At 36.9% G+C, this 21,564-nt stretch overlaps 1 long non-coding RNA gene across 1 annotated transcript; it reads right to left on the bottom strand.

The window, feature by feature from the left end:
* Positions 1–15,577: 15,577 nt before the first annotated feature.
* LOC145120659 (uncharacterized) lies at positions 15,578–18,244 on the bottom strand. The gene is made up of 3 exons (XR_013714291.1): positions 17,588–18,244; positions 15,784–16,514; positions 15,578–15,713 (listed from the first exon to the last, which is right to left on the bottom strand). It is a non-coding gene; the product is annotated as an uncharacterized LOC145120659 (long non-coding RNA).
* Positions 18,245–21,564: the final 3,320 nt, after the last annotated feature.

The following is a 21,564-nucleotide window of genomic DNA, read 5'->3' on the forward strand; positions in this document are numbered from 1 at the left end:
ATTTTTTTCGATAAAACTCATCAGAAACCAAATATAATAGAACAAGTTAGGATGTGTTTGGCACGCCACAACTAGATTACTTTTTCTTTTTTCATGTTTGGCAAGCCAAAAAATAGTTATAAGCTACTTTTCAAAAAAGCTACTTAGATTAGCTTTTTAGGAACTTTTTAAAAATATTTCAAATATAGCTTTAATTAATTATAGAAAACTCATTATCTATCGTAAATGTCTTTTTATGTTATTTTATATCTTTTAGCTAGCTTATCAACTAGTTTTTATCAATCGTCATTTTTTTTAGCTTGCTTATAAGCTCACGGCTACCTTTTTAGCTATCAGCTAGTTTTTCAGGTAACAACTCGCTGTCATAGTGGTAGACTATTTGGGTCAAAATTATTATTAGTCATTAATATCAATGATAGTTCAAGATTTTATGCCAAACATCCTTAATTATGCAATTTCTACAAGAATATAAATGAGTTCAATCTACTGTTTACATTGTTGTTACGGATAAAGATTCGACTAAAACCCTCACACAAGCGGGCAATCTAAAAAATTAAAGAGGGGATGAGATTTACATTTAGAAATTGACTATAAATTTCCTTAGAAGGGGTGGATTTTTATTTAATTTATGATCAATACACTACTACATGATGTGGTAATATAATCTGATTTTGCAACCGGTCTCTATGTTATGAATAATACATACTTTTTGTTATAGCTCTTAATAAATTAAATTAATACATTGAAATAATAAGATTATACAATAGAGTTAAAAAAACTACTTCTATAATTACCTGCTATTATGTAAATAACAGACATATAAATGAAAGTTCTAAAAGGTTATTGTACTGTGTAATTGAACCTATCCTTTTCAAAAAAAAAAATTTAAATTAAAAAAAAAACTAAAAAAAAATATTTTAAATCAAACAATAAACCTTTTAGTTTTTGATTAACTGAAAAAGAAAGTAATAATCAATAATATTAAAATTTATATCATTTTAAATGATTGATATCTTTGTAGTGATTTAGCTTGCTAAAAACAATACATATCTTTGTTATTTGTCACTAAGAGCTAGGTTAACTTAAAAGTTAATACAATGAACTGATAACCAAATAAAATTTATGATGAAGAATTGAAACAGAAAAAACAACAATTGATGATTGATAGAGAAAACTGGAATTGATATTGATGACTGAATGAAACCAGATAGAGAATACAATCTTGTGATAAGATGATTGCTCAGGGATGAATCCCTCTCTCAAAGGCCTAGCCAATGAGCCAATCTCACTCTAGAGACTAACACCAATCTAAGATATTTCTCACTCAGTAACAATGCAATCATACCCTCTATTTATTAGCAAACCTCTACCAAACTCTCTTACGAATTACCCTTTTACCCCTTTAAGTATTTAACTATCTAATTCCTATCAATTTATATACAGTAACTATTATGCAATTAAAATGAAGGTAAATAAAAATTTCAAAATACCTTTCTGTTAATAGACCAGGTAAACATGCCTAGTTTTTTTTTTGTGAGTGAAGACCGATAGTGGCCCTCTAAATTCCAAAAGACAAAGTAGGACCTAATTTTGTGAATGGAAGACTCCAAGTGGCAGATTATTAATTTGGGTCAAGTATCATGATAATGTTCCAATTGCTATAGGAGTGTAAACGTGCTCAATCCAGGCTTTAGATTGTTAATTGTTACAAAATAAATATTTTAATAAAAACCGTGCAATAGCATGGAATTTAAAAAAAAAAAATAAGAGGGTGGTAAATCTACAATTTTTTTTTAAATGGGTGAAAATTTTAAATTTATGGTCTACAAAATTCCAATATGGCACTCTGATTATAAACCCTTGTTTTGCACTGTGTGTAATAGGCAGATAGAGTCTGCTACAATTAAGCAAATATTTATTGTTGAATGTGAAGCCACAATTGTTGAATGTGAAGCCACAATTGTTGAATGTGAAGTTTTTTTTTTCAAAGGTTGGCTGAAGACCCGGTTGTGTTTTTTGACTACTTCTGATTTCCATCTTTATATAAGAGATTCATCTGTATTTGTAAAACTTGTATCTAGAGTAACACAGAAAGAGTGCAGATTAGCACCAAGAAATATAAATTCCTAGTTACCGGTGGACGTAGGTCAGAGAAGGACCGAACCACGTTAAATCCCTCGTGTTCATTCTTGTGTTCTTGTTTTTCGTGAGCTGTGTGTGTGTTTAGAGTCGCGTGTTAAGTGTCTCGATCCTAACAAGTGGTATCAGAGCCTTGGTTTTAGCTCCAAAGGGTGATTTTCAGTTTTTGGTCGAAATTGTTTTTCGTCAAAAACGATTTTGGTGTATACCGTTGGAAAGGTCTCGTTCCGAAGATTCCGAAAATAATTTTTTCTAAATTTTTTGACCACCGGAAGACGTCCAAATCGCCGGTCAAAGGTTTGCCAGAATAGTTACCGGGAAAACCAGTTGCCGGAGAAGACGACACTGTAGCACCGAAGTTCTGCCGGAGAAGACGACACTGTAGCGCCTGAACTCGCCGGAGAAGATGACACTGTAGCAGGAATTGTAGCACGACGTCAGCGGTAACGTCAGCAGACACTGTAGCAACACTGTAGCAGATTTGAAAATTTGCAATTTGGCCCCTAAATTTCCAGAAAATTGCAAGATAGGTCATTGTTCTTTCAGAAAATGGCAGAAAGCAGTAAGCTTCAGACTGAGAAGTTTGATGAGAAAGATTTTGGTTGGTGGAAGATGCAAATTGAAGATTTGCTCGTGCAGAAAGACTTGGACGCAGTTTTAGGTGAAAAACCGGAGGCGATGACACATGCAGACGGGGAGACTTTGGATAAGAAGGCCAAGGCATTTATTAGACTGACGTTGTCAAAGGATGTTGCCTTCAACATTTTGAAGGAGACCTCGGCAAAGGGAATAATGGAGGCATTGTCTAATATGTACGAGAAGCCGTCGGCAGCAAATAAAGTCTTCCTGATTTGGGAACTAGTCAACACGAGGATGAGGGAAGGAAGTTCAGTTACAGTACACATCAACAATTTGAACTCGATTTTATCCAGACTTGGGTTAGTGGGAATAAAATTTGAGGACGAAGTTCAAGCTTTACTACTGTTATCATCATTACCTGACAGTTGGTCCGGAACAGTTACAGCCGTTACTAGTTCCGCAGGATCAAAAGAGCTCACTTTTGAGGGAATTCGGGATTTAATTCTAGGAGAAGACGTCATACGAAGAAATTCCGGGGAATCATCAAGTGAACAATTGAATGCGGTCAGAGGTAGAAGAAATAACAGAGGTAGTGGGAGCGGGAACAGGAGAAGGAGTCAGTCGAGGACTCGAAATGATGTGACTTGTTGGAACTGTAAAGAGGTTGGACATTTCAGTAATCAATGTCCAAAAGACAAGAAAGAAGTTAACTTTGCAGTAGACCATTCAGATGATGATGTTTTGATCTGTAGTGTGGAGAGCAATGTGGATTCCTGGGTTATGGATTCGGGTGCTTCATTTCACGCTACCCACATCCGTGAAGCACTGCGGAATCTGAAAGAAGGGGATTTTGGTAAGGTAAGACTGGCGAACGATGAGGTTCTTGATGTGACGAGCATAGGTGACTTAAATCTGAAGACTCCAGTCGGTCCATGGACTTTGAAGGATGTCCGGGTAATTCCAAGTCTGAAGAAACAATTGATTTCTGTTGGACAGTTGGATGAACAGGGACACGAGGTTAAGTTCATGAATGGGCGGAAGGTTGTCAAAGGAAATCTTGTGATAGCTCGTGGACATAAGAGGGGTTCATTATATTTGGTCAGTTTACCGTCTGAGGGAGTAACCGTCTCAGTTTAGAAGAAAAACAAAATCCGGTTCATAGAGTCTAGTGGACAGAAGAAGGTTTGCTTTGCAGATGGCAAACCCAGAGTCACAGGTCAGATTCAGGTTGAACGTGTTTGGAACGGTTCAGAAAAACCAGTCAAGGGCATTCATAGCAGTGGGAGCATGGGCTTTGTTTCAGCTAGAATACCCAGAACACAGTGGGTTAAGAGAACCAGTATTTCATCTGTAAAAGTCTCTCCAGATTATCTGCTTCACATGGAGAGTGTCGTTTGTTCTCAGGTTGTTCCAGGATCGAGCAGTTCATTTCAGTGGGAGCCGGTGGAGACAGAGAACAGGTCAGTAGCAAACTTAGCCATGACTGATGTGTTGGAGCTAACGAAAGCTTCAACTGGCCTTCAGGTTAATTGAAGAGAAGGCCAGGGTAACTAGGAAGGAGTTAAGATCAAATTTTTTTAAAATACAGATGCACAGTTGAAGCACAGGTGAAGATTGTTCCGTGGCTTCAAGTGGGAGATTGTTGAATGTGAAGCCACAATTGTTGAATGTGAAGCCACAATTATTGAGTGTGAAGCCACAATTGTTGAATGTGAAGTTTTTTTTCAAAGGTTGGCTGAAGACCCGATTGTATTTTTTGACTACTTCTGATTTCCATCTCTATATAAGAGATTCATCTGTATTTGTAAAACTTGTATCTAGAGTAACACAGAAAGAGTGCAGATTAGCACCAAGAAATATAAATTCCTACTTACCGGTGGACGTAGGTCAGAGAAGGACCGAACCACGTTAAATCCCTCGTGTTCATTCTTGTGTTCTTGTTTTTCGTGAGCTCTGTGTGTGTTTAGAGTCGCGTGTTAAGTGTCTCGATCCTAACATTTATATCATCTCAATTTTTTTTTTAAATAATAGCAAATAAAGGAACCTGACATTCTTCAGCTGTCAGTAAGTTTAACTTCAAGAATACAAGCCTCACATATGCCTACAATCATCAATTTAAATTATAAGTTTAACTTCAAGAATACAAGCCTCACATATGCCTACAATCATCAATTTAAATTATAAGAGAATGGGTAACAGCATTTTTGAAAAAGAAAAACTTCAGTTCAAGGAAATATTAATTTCATTGTCTATGAATCCAACTAATATATTACAAAGCATGACATGTCAAACAACTGAGGTAAGAAAATCATTTGCTCAAACAATATTAGTCTTTGTTCAAATTTCAATTCATAAAACTAAGGTCTTAAGATCACAAACTGGATCAATGTATTTGGTCTCTAATAATGGCAATTCAGGAAACAGGACTAAAATCGTTGACATTATTAAAAAGTGAACAGTTACAACTTGACCTTAATATAAGATCGATCTAAGGTCTTTCAAATGTCACAATGACTAGAATTTGTTTGTTTGTTACTCATCTTGTCAAATAAAAAACATTGATTTCATTCAAACATTATATCAAACACGTCATATGCATGTAAAAGTACAAAACATAACTGAAAGAATTAATCATCTTCAAACATCCTCTTACTTCCTAAATCCAAATATAACATGGATAGCATCAGAAACTTGACATCCTCATATTTCATATCTGAGAAGAATTTGTTTAATTTCAACACAATCAAGAAATACACAAAAAATATAAGGACTTTAAGATTACTCTGATGCAGACTTACAGAATTTAAGACGAATTAAGATGTACTAGCATAAACAAATATCACGCATGCTTAACATTTTGGGTCACTTCCATGTTTTTTTTTTTTTTTTTTTTTTTTTGCAAGTATTACATCATAAAATCATTCAAAATAACACAAATCCCTCCGAATATCACTACAACTATAGATAAAACACAAAATAACTTTTTGGATTTCGAAGTCGAATTGGTACCATAGATATGCAGAGACGAGAAGTTACATGAATTTCAGCAGGGAATGAAGAGGCGTGATTCAGAGATGGACGTAGGAGAAGGGCGTCAAATACTCAAATGTTTCATTTGCGATCTCCTAAATTTGAGCGACTAAATCTGAGCGATTCTGATGGTAAGTGACCAAGGGGTGCTTTGGATTGTTTATATAACCAAACACGTATTTATAAAATGAGTTTTAAAAATAGAAATTAAGTAATCATTTTTGTATTGTTTATTTTATAAAATAACAGGTTTGATTTTTTTTAAATGACCCTCTTGTTCGGAATGGACTATTGCACACTGATGTTATCCGGTCCGACCCATTCCGACTGAGTTCTGGATACATAGTATTACATAATTTATTTCGGAATGCATACCGAATATTATCATATTTCAGACTCAATGAACAAAGAAGATATGACATTTTATTTCGATGAGTTCGAGGTTTTATGAATTAGTTCTTGACTCCTTTGCTTCTATTTATTTAATTTACTGATTAAAGTTGTAAAATCGTTAGTCCGGATCTCGAAGAATTACTCTAGAACATGAAGAACAGATCCAGAATGCTATATTGATATTTAGAGTGTTCCTAAATTACGTCTTTTTTAGTGTTAGTACAGACCAAAGTATCAGCGAAATAGTTTTTTAGTTCCTTAAGTTATTCCACATTGATTTTTTCTTATTCACACACACAAACAAATTCCGAAACATATTCTGAATACAACGAACTAGTCTACGTACAGTTCAGGATTATCTTGAAAGTAATTTTTTCTTTTCTCAGCATGACGACATATTTATTGTGTCTCTTACAATATCTTGCAAACCATATATTGTTGTGAATATTCTTACTAAACTCAGACTCGACCACTATGCGAGACTATGTTCCGAAAGACGTGTTTTGGTATGTAGTTAGATATTTCTCCAGGCATAGAAGGTGATCATTTGTTTATACATTATGTATCCTGCAAAGAAACAGACCCTTAAAGCCCGATACAACAAAATGCTTTTTAAGATCCTTTGCCTTGACATCGTCTTGCAATTTGGTGAATATTTTGCAGGCTCTCATTGAGGTCATGCCTTCTGATCATGCGTCTTTCCTATGGTTAAGATAACCGAGTCTATAAAATTGCAACATGTTGTTGATGCGTTCCAAACACCACTTCATAAGTTATCGGATGAGGATGAAGATGCGGTCGGTGTGTGTATTAAATTTGTTGGATACGGATTTCAATGACCAGTTGGCTCGTCAACTTGTCAAAGATGAGTATTTGAGTTTGGTATCCTGCTTTGATGATTTCAAAATGTATCATATCGTTAATTTATAATTATCATTAGTAACATTTTTTATGGAAATAATTGTACACTTTTTTATGTCGCGGATATGAGTGGGGGAGGATAACTTGGTATTAATTGTACTCTCTAGATACACTATTTGTCATAGATGATACAACTACTTTATATTTTCAACTTTACACCTGTAACATTCGGATTCCTTAAGGTATTATTATTTTATTTATTTAATTTATTATGTTGAGTCCGAGTGGCCACTACGTGGTGGAGGCACCACCACGACGTGCCATATTTGGAAATGTTCGTGGGTATTAAGTTGGTTCCCACGGCGTGGCAACATGATGGCCACGACGTGGCGACCATCTGATGAGAAAACCCTAATTTTCGAGTGTTTAAAGGAAAGTATGGGCTAGGGTTTTTTCACCCTCAGCCTCCATCACTCTCAAACCTCAGAACCTTGATCATAATCCCTTTTGGTGACCTTTAAGTGTATTTTGGTGATTCTTAAGCTCTCTTTGGTGTTTTGGTGTCATTTGAAAGAAGTAGACGAAGATTTGGTGCAAGAAGAAAGCAAGCAACGCTCCCCAATCTTTGAAAGTACCTTGCTAGACCATTTGTAAGGTTTCTTCATCTAATCTTTTAGTTCCATATTAGTGGATTTAAGGTTATCTTGCATATTATAGGCCTTTGGTGGATTTTGACTGAAGCAAAGAGATAAAGTTTCCCACTTTATGATTTCTCTGAGTCCCAAGAACATTATATCTCATAGATCTAGGAGTTTGTTATGGTTTGGAAATCATGCATGATTTTGAGTCCTTTTTATTCACATTTTTGACCTAAAATGGAAGAGACATGCATTGGACATGCATGTCCATAAAGCACCAATCTTTATGATATATTAGGTGAAGCAAAACCTTCTGGAAAGTTTGGAGGAATGTCTTTAGTGATTAACGGCTTTTTGGCTTGGTCTTGCTTCTTAAAGCCTTTAAGGACCTAGGTTTGGAGATCTTGTCTTATTGAGATGTCTTAATGGATAAAGTTGGAAACTTTATCCATCAAGACCTTGGGAATGCTCGCATTGAGGTCATGCCTTCTGATCATGTGTCTTTCCTATGGTTAAGATAACCGAGTCTGTAAAATTGCAACATGTTGTTGATGCGTTCCAAACACTACTTCATAAGTTATCAGATGAGCATGAGGATGTTGTCGGTGTGTGTGTGTGTGTATTAAATTTGTTGGCTCATTAAGTACCAAGATGGTCCATCTTGCGTCATTATGGCGCAACAGGAATATGGATGGCGCAAGTGCTTCAAGTGTTGCACAAAAACATCAAAATTGGAGCAACAGCACCATCATGGCGCAATAGGAACATGCATGGTGCAACAAAGGGCATGCATGGTGCAAGAGCATACCTCACGAAGCAATAGGGATCCTCATGGTGTAAGAGGAACCCCTCATGGTGCAAGAGGGAGTGTTATGGCGCAAGAAGGAATGTCATGGCGTAAGAGCATCCTTCTTGGCCCATCCCTTTATCATATGGCGCAACAAGGTCCCCTTGATGCTTCATATCACTCCCAAGTGCTCCAAACCTTTTCCAGGTGCTCGAGACCCCCTTCTATACAATCCGTACCTTTGGTACTTGATCCGTTCCTTTGTCAGATGATCAATTCCCTTATCAGATGATTCATTCTTTTGTCACATGCTCCATGAACCTCAAGTCGTCCATTGAGTTCTAAGTGCTCCAAATGAACTCAAAATGTTTCATCCAGGTGCTCCATGTTGGACAAGACTTCATACTAATATAGTTGGTAAACAAATACTAATGGACCTGTGAATGGTTCCATTAAGATTTTTGCTTCCAAGTTTGAGGTACCGTAATTTGGTCATGAACCAGTTGACCAGAGAATGTTTCCATGAAGAGAGTTATTGATAAGGTCAATGTACCTTAATTCGGTCATGGAACCAATGAAGGTGTGAATACTTCCATGAAGAGAATGAGAGTGAAGATCAAGACGATTCAAGTAGCTTAAGTTAAGCAAAGAATTGTTCATCTCACCATTAAGGCCAGCGGAGCTAATACTTAGCTTAATGACACGGTTGTTGTATGTGACTCCTCTCAATTTACAACAATCATCTTCTTCAGCTCTCCATGTAGAGAGATTTTCACAGGGGTCTTGGAAGTGGGATTTGAAATGATGAAGAGCATGTCCCTCCTTATCCAAACACTTCTTCATGACACCATTATCATCTTCTTCTCCCGCTGCTACCAACTGGTTGGCAGTTGTAGTCTCAAGACGTAGCAGGAGAAGTGAGAAAACTATAAAAACACAAAGATTCATTATGTTAATGAAAATCTTGGTGATTTTTTGCTTGAGCTTATGCATATATGAACTGCCCCTCATGATGGTTGAGAAGAAGAAGGATTCAAGTGAACAGCTTCAAATTGATGGCCTGTTTGTGTGGGGCATACAATACTTAATTTCTATGAAATTTCAACAAAACCACAAAACAAATTAAAGATGATGAACCTGAATTATATATATATATATATATATATATATATATATATATATCCATGAGATATGTGATATGATATTATTTGGGTCTAAGAATTTAATGACTATGAAATGAACTTTTCTCACTTAAATTAATTAAGCTGTGAACTTCTTAGACCATCTCCGACCATAACACCATTTTTTGAGTAACTTCATTTTTAGTGCAAACGAAGTGGAGTTGGTGAACAGTATTACACCATTTTTGGAGTTGGAAAGTTGAATTGGAGCATTTTAACTCCAAAATGGCGTTGGGCTAGAGATGCCCTAAAAAAGAAGCCAATTTGGTCCATTTCGGTTTGATACATGCTCTTTTACGTTGTTAAAAATACATATGTTTGTTAAAAGTGCCATAATAGTAGAAACTTAAAAAAAAGGGTAAGAAATCTAGTGATTGTTATAACTTCAAAAACAATTGAATGGATTCTTTTCATTAACCATCTATACAAAAAAACCAATAACATCTATATTAACTAGATAAATTAAAGAGTGGGCGATCACACTTTCTAGACCTCCCTGAAAAATATTTGATCATATTTTTATTGCCACATACTATGAACATCCCATAATGTATTTCGTAGAAAAGAATGAAATCTTGATTAATAATGCAAACAGAATGCAATGTTTATTCAATAATGTAATAATGAGAGCAACAAGACATTTAATTAACTGTAGTTGCTAGCCCAAAGTGAGAAGAAAGCTTTGGACAGACTGGGACTACACACCAACTTTTTCTTTATCTTGGGAAATCTTTCTATATCTTGAGAAATATTCCTTCTCAATAACCACATCTTATAATAATTTCTTGGAGAAAAATCAAGAAAAACAGCTAGATTCTAAGCGGCGTTTGGGATTTCTTATTTAACTCAATAAACATTTTTTCAGTAAAGTGCTTATTGTAACATCCTGATGTCAAGGTACTTCTAAGTTTAGTCCTTTTATTTATTTATGTCACATTTTGGTCCCTTATTTCAAGAATGTATGCAATGGAACCCTAATGGCAATATTGTAATTTCGGGGACTTCGGAGTATGCCATGCATATGTGGTGTACGTTGAGCATACTAAGGCGCGCCCTAGTACGCTGTGCGTACTTGCTAGAATGAGAAACCCTAGTCTTTAGGGTTTGTCTAGTATTTAAACATCCATAAGTCTCATTCATTCCCTATTTTTCAGCCTCCATTAGCAGAAAACGTGTTCCCTTATAACCCTAGCCTCATTTGAGTCCTTGGAAGGTTGAGTGTGAGTTTTTGAGTGCTCCAAAAGAAGAAGTAGGTGGTGGTAAAGCTTGGAAGCTTAAAGCAAGGCTTGGATCTGGAAGTTTTGCACCTTTCTCCATCATTTCATGGTATAAAGTTCATACTTTGATGGCTAGTTTACTAGATCTTGCATATGTGTTGATTTCATGTGCTTTTTGGTCCCAAATGTCTCATCTTCAACATGACATGTTCTTGACTTTTTGAGTTGTCCTTTCAGTGCCGCGGAGGGGTCCTAAGTCACAAAAATGAAGTCCCATTGGTTAGTTTTGCTCCATGCATCTTGTAGAAGGCATTAATAGATTAAGACCTTGAGTTAAGCTCTTAATAGGTGTGTAAAGTCATAAAGTTGGAAAGTTTATGACTCTAGAGTGCATTTGGCCACGGATCTGATGTTGGGACGTAAGAGCTTAAGCCATTCAGCTCTTAATAAGGTTTTGGACTTGCGAAGGTATGCCCCGCGTACTCGGAGTACGACCAGCGTACTCGGTCAACCACCCCGATGGTGGTCAAGCTGCGAGGCCTCATGTACGTCCTGCGTACCTCAGGAGTACGCCCCGCGTACGCATCCCAAGTTGATTCGGTCGAGTTAACTCGGTTGGGTTGACTCGACTGGGTTGACTCAGTTGACTTAGTGGGTTTGACCAGTTGACTTTAACCAAGTTTGACCAATTTTGACCATTGAGGGTATATTGGGATTTTGATGGAATTAGTCAATTGGTGGTAATAGGTGTCAGTTAGAGTGCTGATTTTCAAAGTCGGGACCTCATCAGCTTCTATTCAGTTTGCGAGATGGGTTTTCCTCACTGTAATTGCGGGTCGAAGGCACCAAGGCCGACCTATTGGTTTGATACTCAATGGTATGTTGAGTAGGGGATATATATGCATGTTTGTGCTACTTATTGATATGCTAGACTGGTAGATCTATAGGACTACCTATGACTTTGTTGCATGACTATCTGTTATGTTTATTTTCTGGTATATGTCGACATATTGTGTTGGGTTGGGTTGAGGTTGTACTGCGCCATGCGATAGCCAACAAACCCTGGAGCATTCCAAATATGAGATGAGGGTCGGGTAGGGCATGCCAGACTCATACTGAGGGCTCATGAGCATTCCAGATACAAGCTGACGGCCAGGTAGAGCATGCCAGACTCGTACTAAGGGCTTGATGGTATTCAATCCAAGGACTGACGTAACCGGGTAGCAAGCCAGACATAAGATGTGGGCCTCGAGGGCAAGCCAAACTTATGCTATGGTCTCAGGGGTAATCCAGACTTTTACCTATGGACCCATTGCACGCTGTTATTGTGTTGGTATTTTGGGGGGACTCACTAAGCGTTGACTTACATTTTTGGGTTATGTTTCAAGTACTTCGGATGACCGCGAGAAGGCGAAGGCGTAACCGTACACATCCTCTTGCTATGATCTATGATTTTGGGAAAACTTTGATGTTGGAAATGTTTTGAAAATTGTTTTTTAAACACTTTATGTTTTGGGTTATATTTAAAAAGTTTAAATTTATCATGATTTTTATGAGTGTTACACTTATTAGTTTATTTAGTAACAAAAAAGTTTCCAACAAAATGTTTGGTTTAACTTATGTAGTAACATAAGGCAAAAGTATATAAGCTAATAGATCATTTAAAAAAAAACTATTTAAATTAACTTATAGTCATTTATAATTGTTTTAAATTGTCAAAAGAATTTTTCAAAAGTCAGGAGCGTGACTTTTTAAACTTGTTTTCAAAATTCTTTTTCTATTTTCCAAAACAACACTTTGTTAAGTTTAGGCCGTCTGGTATACATCCGACACAGGCAATCCTGGTCTACGTGGCCACAAATTTTTTCCGTGCAAACCATCCCGGCTATTCGTGGTCGGTCGTGGTTGTGCTCCCTCGTGTTGCCGACAACAAACATAAACGCCCAATCACATTTCGTTTTCCTTTCTTGACCGTTTAATGATAAAATTTAAATTTTTTTAAATATAAAAACATTACCTATATATAAACACATCAATTTAACAACCTATATATTCAAACCATTCTCTTTCACCCATTTTCTCTCTACCTTTATTCACTTTCAAAAACCATGGCTCCCAAAATGCAAAGTTGGTCGGAAGAGGAAGAAGTGAACTTAGCACTTGCATGGGTGACAGTTTCGGAAGACCCAGATAGTCGAACTTCTAGGGATTTTGGGCAAAAGTTGGAAACGTTTTCAAATATTAATGGGTTGTCGCAGTCGTAATCTTGATGCAATATACTCTATGTTTTGTTTTATATGTTGCGAGTTCAACGGAGTTTATAACCATGTTATAAACAACACACACTAAGACGATCTGGTTGTTGTGGTCATGCATCAATATGAAGAAATAAACCACAGACCATTTAAACACCTCAAAAGCTTCTCTAACACTTAGGGAGGCCCCATGGTGGGATAATTTTAAAAAAGGGGTTTAGAAACTAGTTTAAGTGGTTTTTGTGCTTGCATTTTAATGTTTTTTTTACTTTATTTTATTTTTTAAATTATTTAATGTTTTTTAATTGAATAAAAACTAGTTTATAAAAAATATGTTTCTATTGTATTTAGACTTTGTATATATTTTTTAATTAAATTTAATTAAAAAATAAGGTGGAATGGTGTGGTGGTGATGGGTATCCCATATGTTTAGTGGTAGTTAGTGGTGATGATGTGGCACCCACCACTATAGTGGTTAGTGGTGGGTATAAACTATAATGGATGGTCTTATAGAGTTTTTGAAAAATTAAACTAAATCCCAAACATGTATTCTCTATTGCCTAGTTTCCGCATTTAACAAAAGTAAAGAAAAGAAGAGAAAAGAAAGTCATGAGAGAAAAGAAGAGAAAGGAAAGGAAAAGAAGAGTGTCATAAGAGTTGTACTATGGAATACTTTAAATCAAAGTAAGAGTCTCACATAGCATACTTATCCAATGAACACGGGTAATTCTTCATGAATTTCGGAAAGTGGCATCTCATTTTACAAAAAAAGAAACATAAAGTTTGAGAAACATGATACTAGATCCTCGAGAAGAGATTTTTAGTGCTGATTTCCCTTTTGCCTGCTATTGCTTCTATTTCACCTTCAGTCACCCCGACGCCTCTGTAGACCAAATTCATCGCTAATTTTCATCTTCCAATTCTCAAACCTGAAGCAACATAGCCAACCCACAAACAATGTAACATGGGTTGTTAGGCGACCACTATGAAGGCAAGCCATACATATACTTATGTATAACAACAAAACTAATTGGACCTCCTAAAATAAGCCTTGTATTTGTAAAATCCCACTCTGAAAACACTTGATTATGACAAGATTTTTGTCAAGTATGTCCACTTTCATTATGGTTTTTCTTAAATATATTTTTATCAATTTAAACCAATTAATAGCTAACCCATCAATCATATAATTTTTGTTAATGCTTAGGTTTTTTATTTGAATATTAAGAGTTGGGTACTTGATTATTTTGGATTTAAACTTTTTCTTGCACCAATGTTTTTTTTTCTTTAATAAATTGAGTAAATACCTTAAAATGTCTTGTAACTATGTTAATTTTCGTACAAATTCATACATTAATTTTAATTCTATGGGTTTAACCGTTTAACTTTAACCACACCGTTTTGCTTCATTTTCTTAAATGGCAAGGATGTCACTTTAGGGACTAAATCAATCTAATACTAAATTAGGTCAGTGTCCTTACAAAAAGAAATGAAATGAAACAATATTTTCCTCCCAACAACATGGATTGTTTCTGTAATTTACACATAAAACAATTACAAAGCTTAATAGTTTCTTAACATGTAAAGCGTTGACTGTCTGTTTCACAAGGAGTTTGTTTTGTTCATAGCTCCGGGTTCTTTAAAGAACATTCACAATCAAAATAAGGTGTCACATGAGCATTGGGTGGTAGATGCCTTGAGCAGTAGAAGTAACTTGCTAGTTTATATAAGGATTAGTGTGTCAAGGCTTGATATCCTCATGAATAGCTCACAATTGATCTTAATTTTTCTGTTATTTTGTAGGATGTATAATATGGACAAATGTCTTCATCTTCAAATTATCAAAGAGTTACTTTGCTTCTAGTTATTCTGGTTCATGATGTTTTCCTGTTCAAAGGGAGTCAATTGCTTCTAGTCTCCCATGTTCAAATTATCAAAGAGTTACATAGTGAAGGGAGTGTTGGGAGATATTACACTTTATAATTGGTGCAATAAACCTATTTTTGGCCTAATATGAAAAATGAGGTAGATCGATTTGTTAAAAGGTGCAAATCTGTCAAGTCTCAAAGGGCATAACTGCAAATGGTGGACTGTATATGCCTTTACCTTTTCCTGTAGAATATTGGGTGGATATCATCATGGATTTAGTGTTTGGGTTACCACGTACTCAACGAGTAATGAATCATTACTTTAGTTGTCGACCGATTTTTTCTAAAATGTTGCACATTATCCATTGGAAAAAAAAGAGGAAGAATGCGACTAATATGGATCAGTTGTCCTTCGGAGATATCTATCGCTAGCATGGTTTACCATCTTCTATTGTTTCTAATCGATACACTCGGTTTATAGTCATTTTTTGCCTAGTTTGTGGAAAATGGCGAACACTCAACTTAATTTTAGTAGTGCCTATCATCCCTAAATAGATAGGGAGAGTGAAATTGCTAATTGATCCCTATGTTGTAACATCCATAAAATTCAAGCCAAATTAAAACTTTTTTAAAACATTTCAAAACCAATAAGTATTACAATTGTATTTCCAAAATAGTTTGTTATCAGAGTTTCCCAGAACTAAATCATAAAACATGAGGAAGTGCACGATCACGCCTTCGCCTTCCCGCGATCATCAGAAATACCTGAAATAAAATCAACAACTGTAAGTCCGAAGCTTAGTGAGTTTCCCCCAAAATACCAACCCATACTAACCAAAACAATTATCATATCAATACAAATACAGAACAGCATGCATATTGAGCCTTCAGTCTGACTGGACCGCCTCGTAGGACTTCAGTCTATCTGGACCGCTCTCCGAGCCTTCGACACGTCTGGACCGCCTCATAGGGCCTTCAGCCTATCCGGACCGCTCGTCGGGCCTTCGGTCTGACTATCATACCCTCATGGGTCTGTAGTCTATCCGGACCGCCCTGGGTATGTTGGCCTTCAGCACAAAGCAGGACCGCCTCAACCCAAACCCCCAATCAAACAAACATGTGCACATACATATCTTACGCTAGCATATATAACAGTCAACCGATCTAACAGATCAAATAGCATACTGACCTAACCAGGTCACCAACATATGTAGAGAAAATCATACGGATCTAACAGATCACATAGCATAGCAACATCCTATAACCAGGATACCGACCTAACCAGGTCACTAACATATATACAGATAATCATACGGATCTAACAGATCACATAGCATAACAACATCATATAACCAGGATACCGACCTAACCAGGTCACTAACATATATACAGATAATCATACGGATCTAACATATCACATAGCATAGCAACATCCTATAACCAGGATACAATCATAAAGGGTCGGCCTTGGTGCCGTAGACCCTGTTGATATAGTGAGGAGAACTCACCTGGCACTGCTGAAGTCCCGCAGAATAAACTCCAGCTGCTGGTCGACAGATTCCCGAACTGTCAACATCAAACAATACCCAATTAATAATTGGGTTCCAAGCTCAAAGTCCAACTCACACTCCAAAAGCACAAAAGTCAAGTAATGGCCAAAGCCCAGTATATGGCCCGATTTTCCAAATTGGGCCCAGACCTCTACATGGTCTTTCCTTAAGGCCCACCCAATTATTCTAATCCAGTTTCCATGGCCCAATATCACATAATCATAAGGCCCAAATATGGCCCATCAATGGCCCAATTTTCCAAATTGGGCCCTAGACTCTCACATGGGCCTAATCCTAAAACCCATATAACTACTTAGTCCATTTGCTTATTCTTGGAAGCCCATTAACATTCCAATTACTAAAGCCCACTAAGAAAACCCAACCCAAGTGAAATTAGGGTTTCCACATGAAATGACGATTAGGGTTAAGTGTTTCTTACTTAACCCATTAAAGCTTAATCCATTAAGGACTTAATCCATTAAGTCCAATCTTATCTTCGGTTAATTTGCAATAATTGTTAATTATTATTTTAGGTTGTTAAATAATTTCCGCATGTGTCCCGATCAATTCCCGAAATTAGGGTTTTAAGTCATTAGGGTTTTCCAAACCCTAATTAGGGTTTCCTACCCAATACTAGTCCATTAATCAACCGGTTGGGCTTTTAAGTCACTTTGGGCCTCATTGGGCCCATTGGGATTTCATTAGGTCAAATAGGGCTTTATTGGGCCCATTAAGCCCACTAGAGCTTCATTAAGCCCATTAGGGTTTCCAAGCATCCCGACGAATCAACACCACAATGCAAAGCACACCGCCACCCGACACGGCGGCCGGTGGCGGTAGGATGCGGCAGCCACCACCTCACGGTGGTGGTTATGAATTTTTCTATTATTATTCTTATACCGATTACAATTTACAACCCAATCTGAAACACACTCACACACTAATCTAATAAAACACACACACAACCGCACTGTGGTGGTAGATGGAGGTAGATGGTGGCAGCCACCACCTCACGGTGGTGGTGATGGCTCACTTTTATCCGATAATACACAGCATATACTTAATACAATCCAATAACAGTACACACACCTAAATACATAGCAAAACACACACACAGCCACCTTCCACGGTGGCTGATGGTGACAGAACGATGGCAACAAGCGGCGGCCACCATGGCTGGCTTCCATGGTGGTTACTTTCCTCGATCTCCAGCTAGCATCACACGCATACGACATCTCTTTACTAAAACACATACCCAAACGGACATCTTGAGGCAACAACATCAGCGGTCGGTCGACAATGTATCAGTTATTTGCGATGACAGCCACGGTGGTGGCGAGTTTTCTTCCCTGCCAAGCAACACACATCCACACGATGTCGCGAGCATAACATTGATATGCACTCCGATCTCAGCCACACTCGTGGCGGCACAAGGTAGTCGAGAAAGAACACCAGCCGCAACAGCCGATGGAATGGCGACAATGGCGACTGAGCAGCAGCAGAAGAAGACAGGGAGGAATGATGCAGTTCGACCGGTTGTTGGAAACGGCGGTGACAGAAAGGAAGAAGAAAAAGATGCCTGCCGATGGCTCTCGTCGGCGGCTGGACAGCGACGGCCAAAGGCCCATGGCGGCGACTCAAACGTTGGCTGGAACAATGGTGGAGAAGAAAGAGGATGGCGAATGTCCGGTGGTCACTGTTGTCGCCTGTTGATCGGAACGGGAGTCAAAGGAGGGGGGTGGTGGCGTCAGGGGGGGGGGGGGGGGGGGGGGGGACATAGTGAAGGTGACGGCTGTAGTTTCCTTAGGGTTAGGGTTTAGTGGGTTATGATGAATATATATGAAGGTTAACGTGGGTGACGGATACACCCGTATCCTTCTTCAACCATTTGAATATTTTACGCATTCAGTCCCTTTCCATAAGAGATCTTATCAAATTTAATCCAATATATACAATTTAAACCCTGAATATTAAAATCCATTACACTTAGGTACGGAAATTACCAAACCGGACCAAACCCAAAACTTCATTGTGCAAATCGGACCAAACCCAAAACTTCATTGTGCAATAGTGACATTATCCCTATTTTGTAAATTAAAAACATATATCATAGAAAAATGAAAAAAAAAAATCACTAGTCACATAAATTAAGTTTTTTTGGGAGGTATTATAACTACAATGATGGCTAGCTAACAAGATTTGTAATTGTTGCTTGGAATTTGAATATATTTTTAAATAAATATTCTTCCCTTATAACATAAAATCTAATTTGAGAAAATACATAGAAAGACATCTTAACCACAGAATCTGTATGAAATATACTCTAATTGGAGGAGTTTCGTATTAAACCTAATGTATGACAATTAAATGCAATCAAAATGATATAACTATTCTAGCATATATCGATATTCTGCTTTAATAGAAAGTCTAAACTGAAAACCCCAAATTTAGAGTTCATGTTCTTTGCGTATCGATCTATTAGTCCGGTTTAGCCAATTTTTGTAACACAGCCCACAAACTAAAGCATGTTAGTAACAAGTGTATATGGATGGACCATTTTTCAGCATCAATTCCACTGATAACCTACATTCAGTATTGTCCTATAAAATTGTTTATTAAAAAAAATACAAAATTAACTATATTTGAAATATAAAGTTTTCATGGTGTTGGTGGCAGTTTTATTGATATTAGGGACATAAAAACCCCTGTCAAATACAAGTGTAGCACGATTTTACAAGACTATCTACGTTCAACCATTTGTAGATAGGCAAAGAACACCATCACCTTCACATACACCAAATCTTTGAATCTATCATAAAAATGAAAAAATGTATGTCTCCCACGACGGTTTAGAAGCAAAGCACCACATGCAATCCAGAATCTAGTAACAAAACCAGTGCCTTCACCAATATAGAACCACCCCCAAAGTTCATGTGTGTCTTCCTCACTATCCTCCCTCTCATCAATGACAGGTGGTGGTTCTGATTCTTCATCTCCATGACATTTTTTGGTAAGGGGAGGTCCACATAGTCTTGGGTTTCCAATGTATCTTGAATGATCAATAGACTGCAGTAGGAATGAACATATGGACCGGGGAACCGGTACCGGAACCAGCACCGGAACCGGCACCGGAACCGGAACCCGATGGAACTGTTGGATTAGGTGTCTAAGCCCATAACTATAATTGGTATGTACTTGAATTGACAGCAGCACAGTCCTTTTGGGTTGCCCTCAACCTAGCAACTGGACAAGGAAATTATGAAAGGAGAGATATTAATTTATAAGATTAATAAATTAATATATATATATATATATATATAAATGATTTATTAATATGTTAATGGATTAACATATTAATTAGAAATCATTATGTTTAATTATTTGTTAGCCAGAAATTAATCAGAATTGATTTTGGGGTTAAAAGAATTAATTATAAGGTACAGGGACTAGTTTGCAATTATCTAATAGTTGAGTGGAAGGCTCTAGAACCCCCTTGGAAGAGGGTGGACGAAATCTTTAGGGGAAACCCTAATAATTTCGTCCATAGGGGCTTGGATAAGGCCCTTGGGTTTGCTTAGGCCCTAAGCAAAGGATAACTAGGGTTTCCCTTAAACCCTAGATCCCTCAGCTATATAAGGAGCCTCCTGGTTCATGTTTTTGGTCACTCTTTCTTTTGAAGAAACCCTAAGGCCGAGATTTTGCATACTCCCTCTCCCCTCTCTCTTCTACTTTCCTTCTTGCTAGTTTGGGTGTGATTCCATTAGAGGCATTACACTTGTGGTGCTAAAGCTTCCAAGAAGATCAAGATCAAGATCAAGGGAATATCAATTGTTTGCTATAACAATTGAAAGGTATGTAAACCCTAAACCCTAGTTTGTTAATTTCGAAATTAGCCTCTCTCCTCTAGGGTTCTTGTTTTGCAATTCAAAGTTGTATGTTCAATAGTTAAAACATAGATCCAAAGTAGGTTGCATGTGAACTTAGGAATTGTTTTCTAGTTTATTTGTTGTACCTAAAACCCATCAGTGGTATCAGAGCCATTGTTGTTTTAAATTGAATTGCTACAATTGTTGAATTGCAAATTAGGGTTTATAGCTATTAAACCCTAAAGGCCAATCTTTCGATTTCTAGGGTTTTGGATCAAAGGGTTTTTTCGAAAACCCTAGCCTCCAAAGAACCCTAATCGAAATTAGGGTTAGGGTTTTGAAAACCCTAGCCTCCTCCCTTATGAATTTCGAAATATGCTAAGAGGATAACTAGGGTTTCTTGTTTTTGGATAATTGTTACTTAATTAGATTAATTGGATAATTATCCTTACCCTATTTTTCGAAATTAGAGGGATAAGGATTAGGATTAAATTAATTGATTAATTTAATTAGATAATCCTTACAAGATTTAATAATTTGATTAATAGTTAATTAATAGATAAATATTAAATCTAGTTAATTGGTTTATTTAAATTTGAAATTAATAGCTTAAATTTCGAAATTTATATAAACCCTTGAAGTTTTAAAAAGTTTTAAAACACACCTTATATATATTATAATTAAAGGTTTAATATTATATGTATAAGAATATGGTCAGTCAAATCGCTAGTATGCCTCATTCACGAAGCTAATGTATAAGGGGGGTATAAGGAAACTACCTATAAAATGGTAGTTGAATGAGTGTCCACTCTCACCCACCGCTTCCTTGATTAGTGGAGGGTCGTTAGCAGAACGGATTTGATAGGACAACTACTTCTCATTAAAAGTATAATGATATTAAAAGTACTAGAACATTGTTTTCAAAATCCCAACTCTAGTTACTTTAGGAAAAATGTGAAAAGTATGCTAATCCATGAAATTGCACATTATGCTTTATTGGTCGTTAGTGGAGCGTGTGTGGTTAACCAGCACACTAAAAGGCACCAATAAAGAGTAGTAATGGGTATCTCATAATTTTCATTTTGATGGAGCGTGTGTGGTTTACCAGCACATCAATAGTTAATGATAAAGACAATGAGGTTACCAAGCATATTTGCATGGTTATTCACATCTTGTTTGTGATCCTCGGCATCCCAGTCA

Source organism: Lactuca virosa, chromosome 6 (genome assembly GCF_052849685.1).
Source record: "Lactuca virosa cultivar CGN04683 chromosome 6, Lactuca_virosa_CGN04683_v6, whole genome shotgun sequence".
NCBI classification, from domain to species: domain Eukaryota; kingdom Viridiplantae; phylum Streptophyta; class Magnoliopsida; order Asterales; family Asteraceae; genus Lactuca; species Lactuca virosa.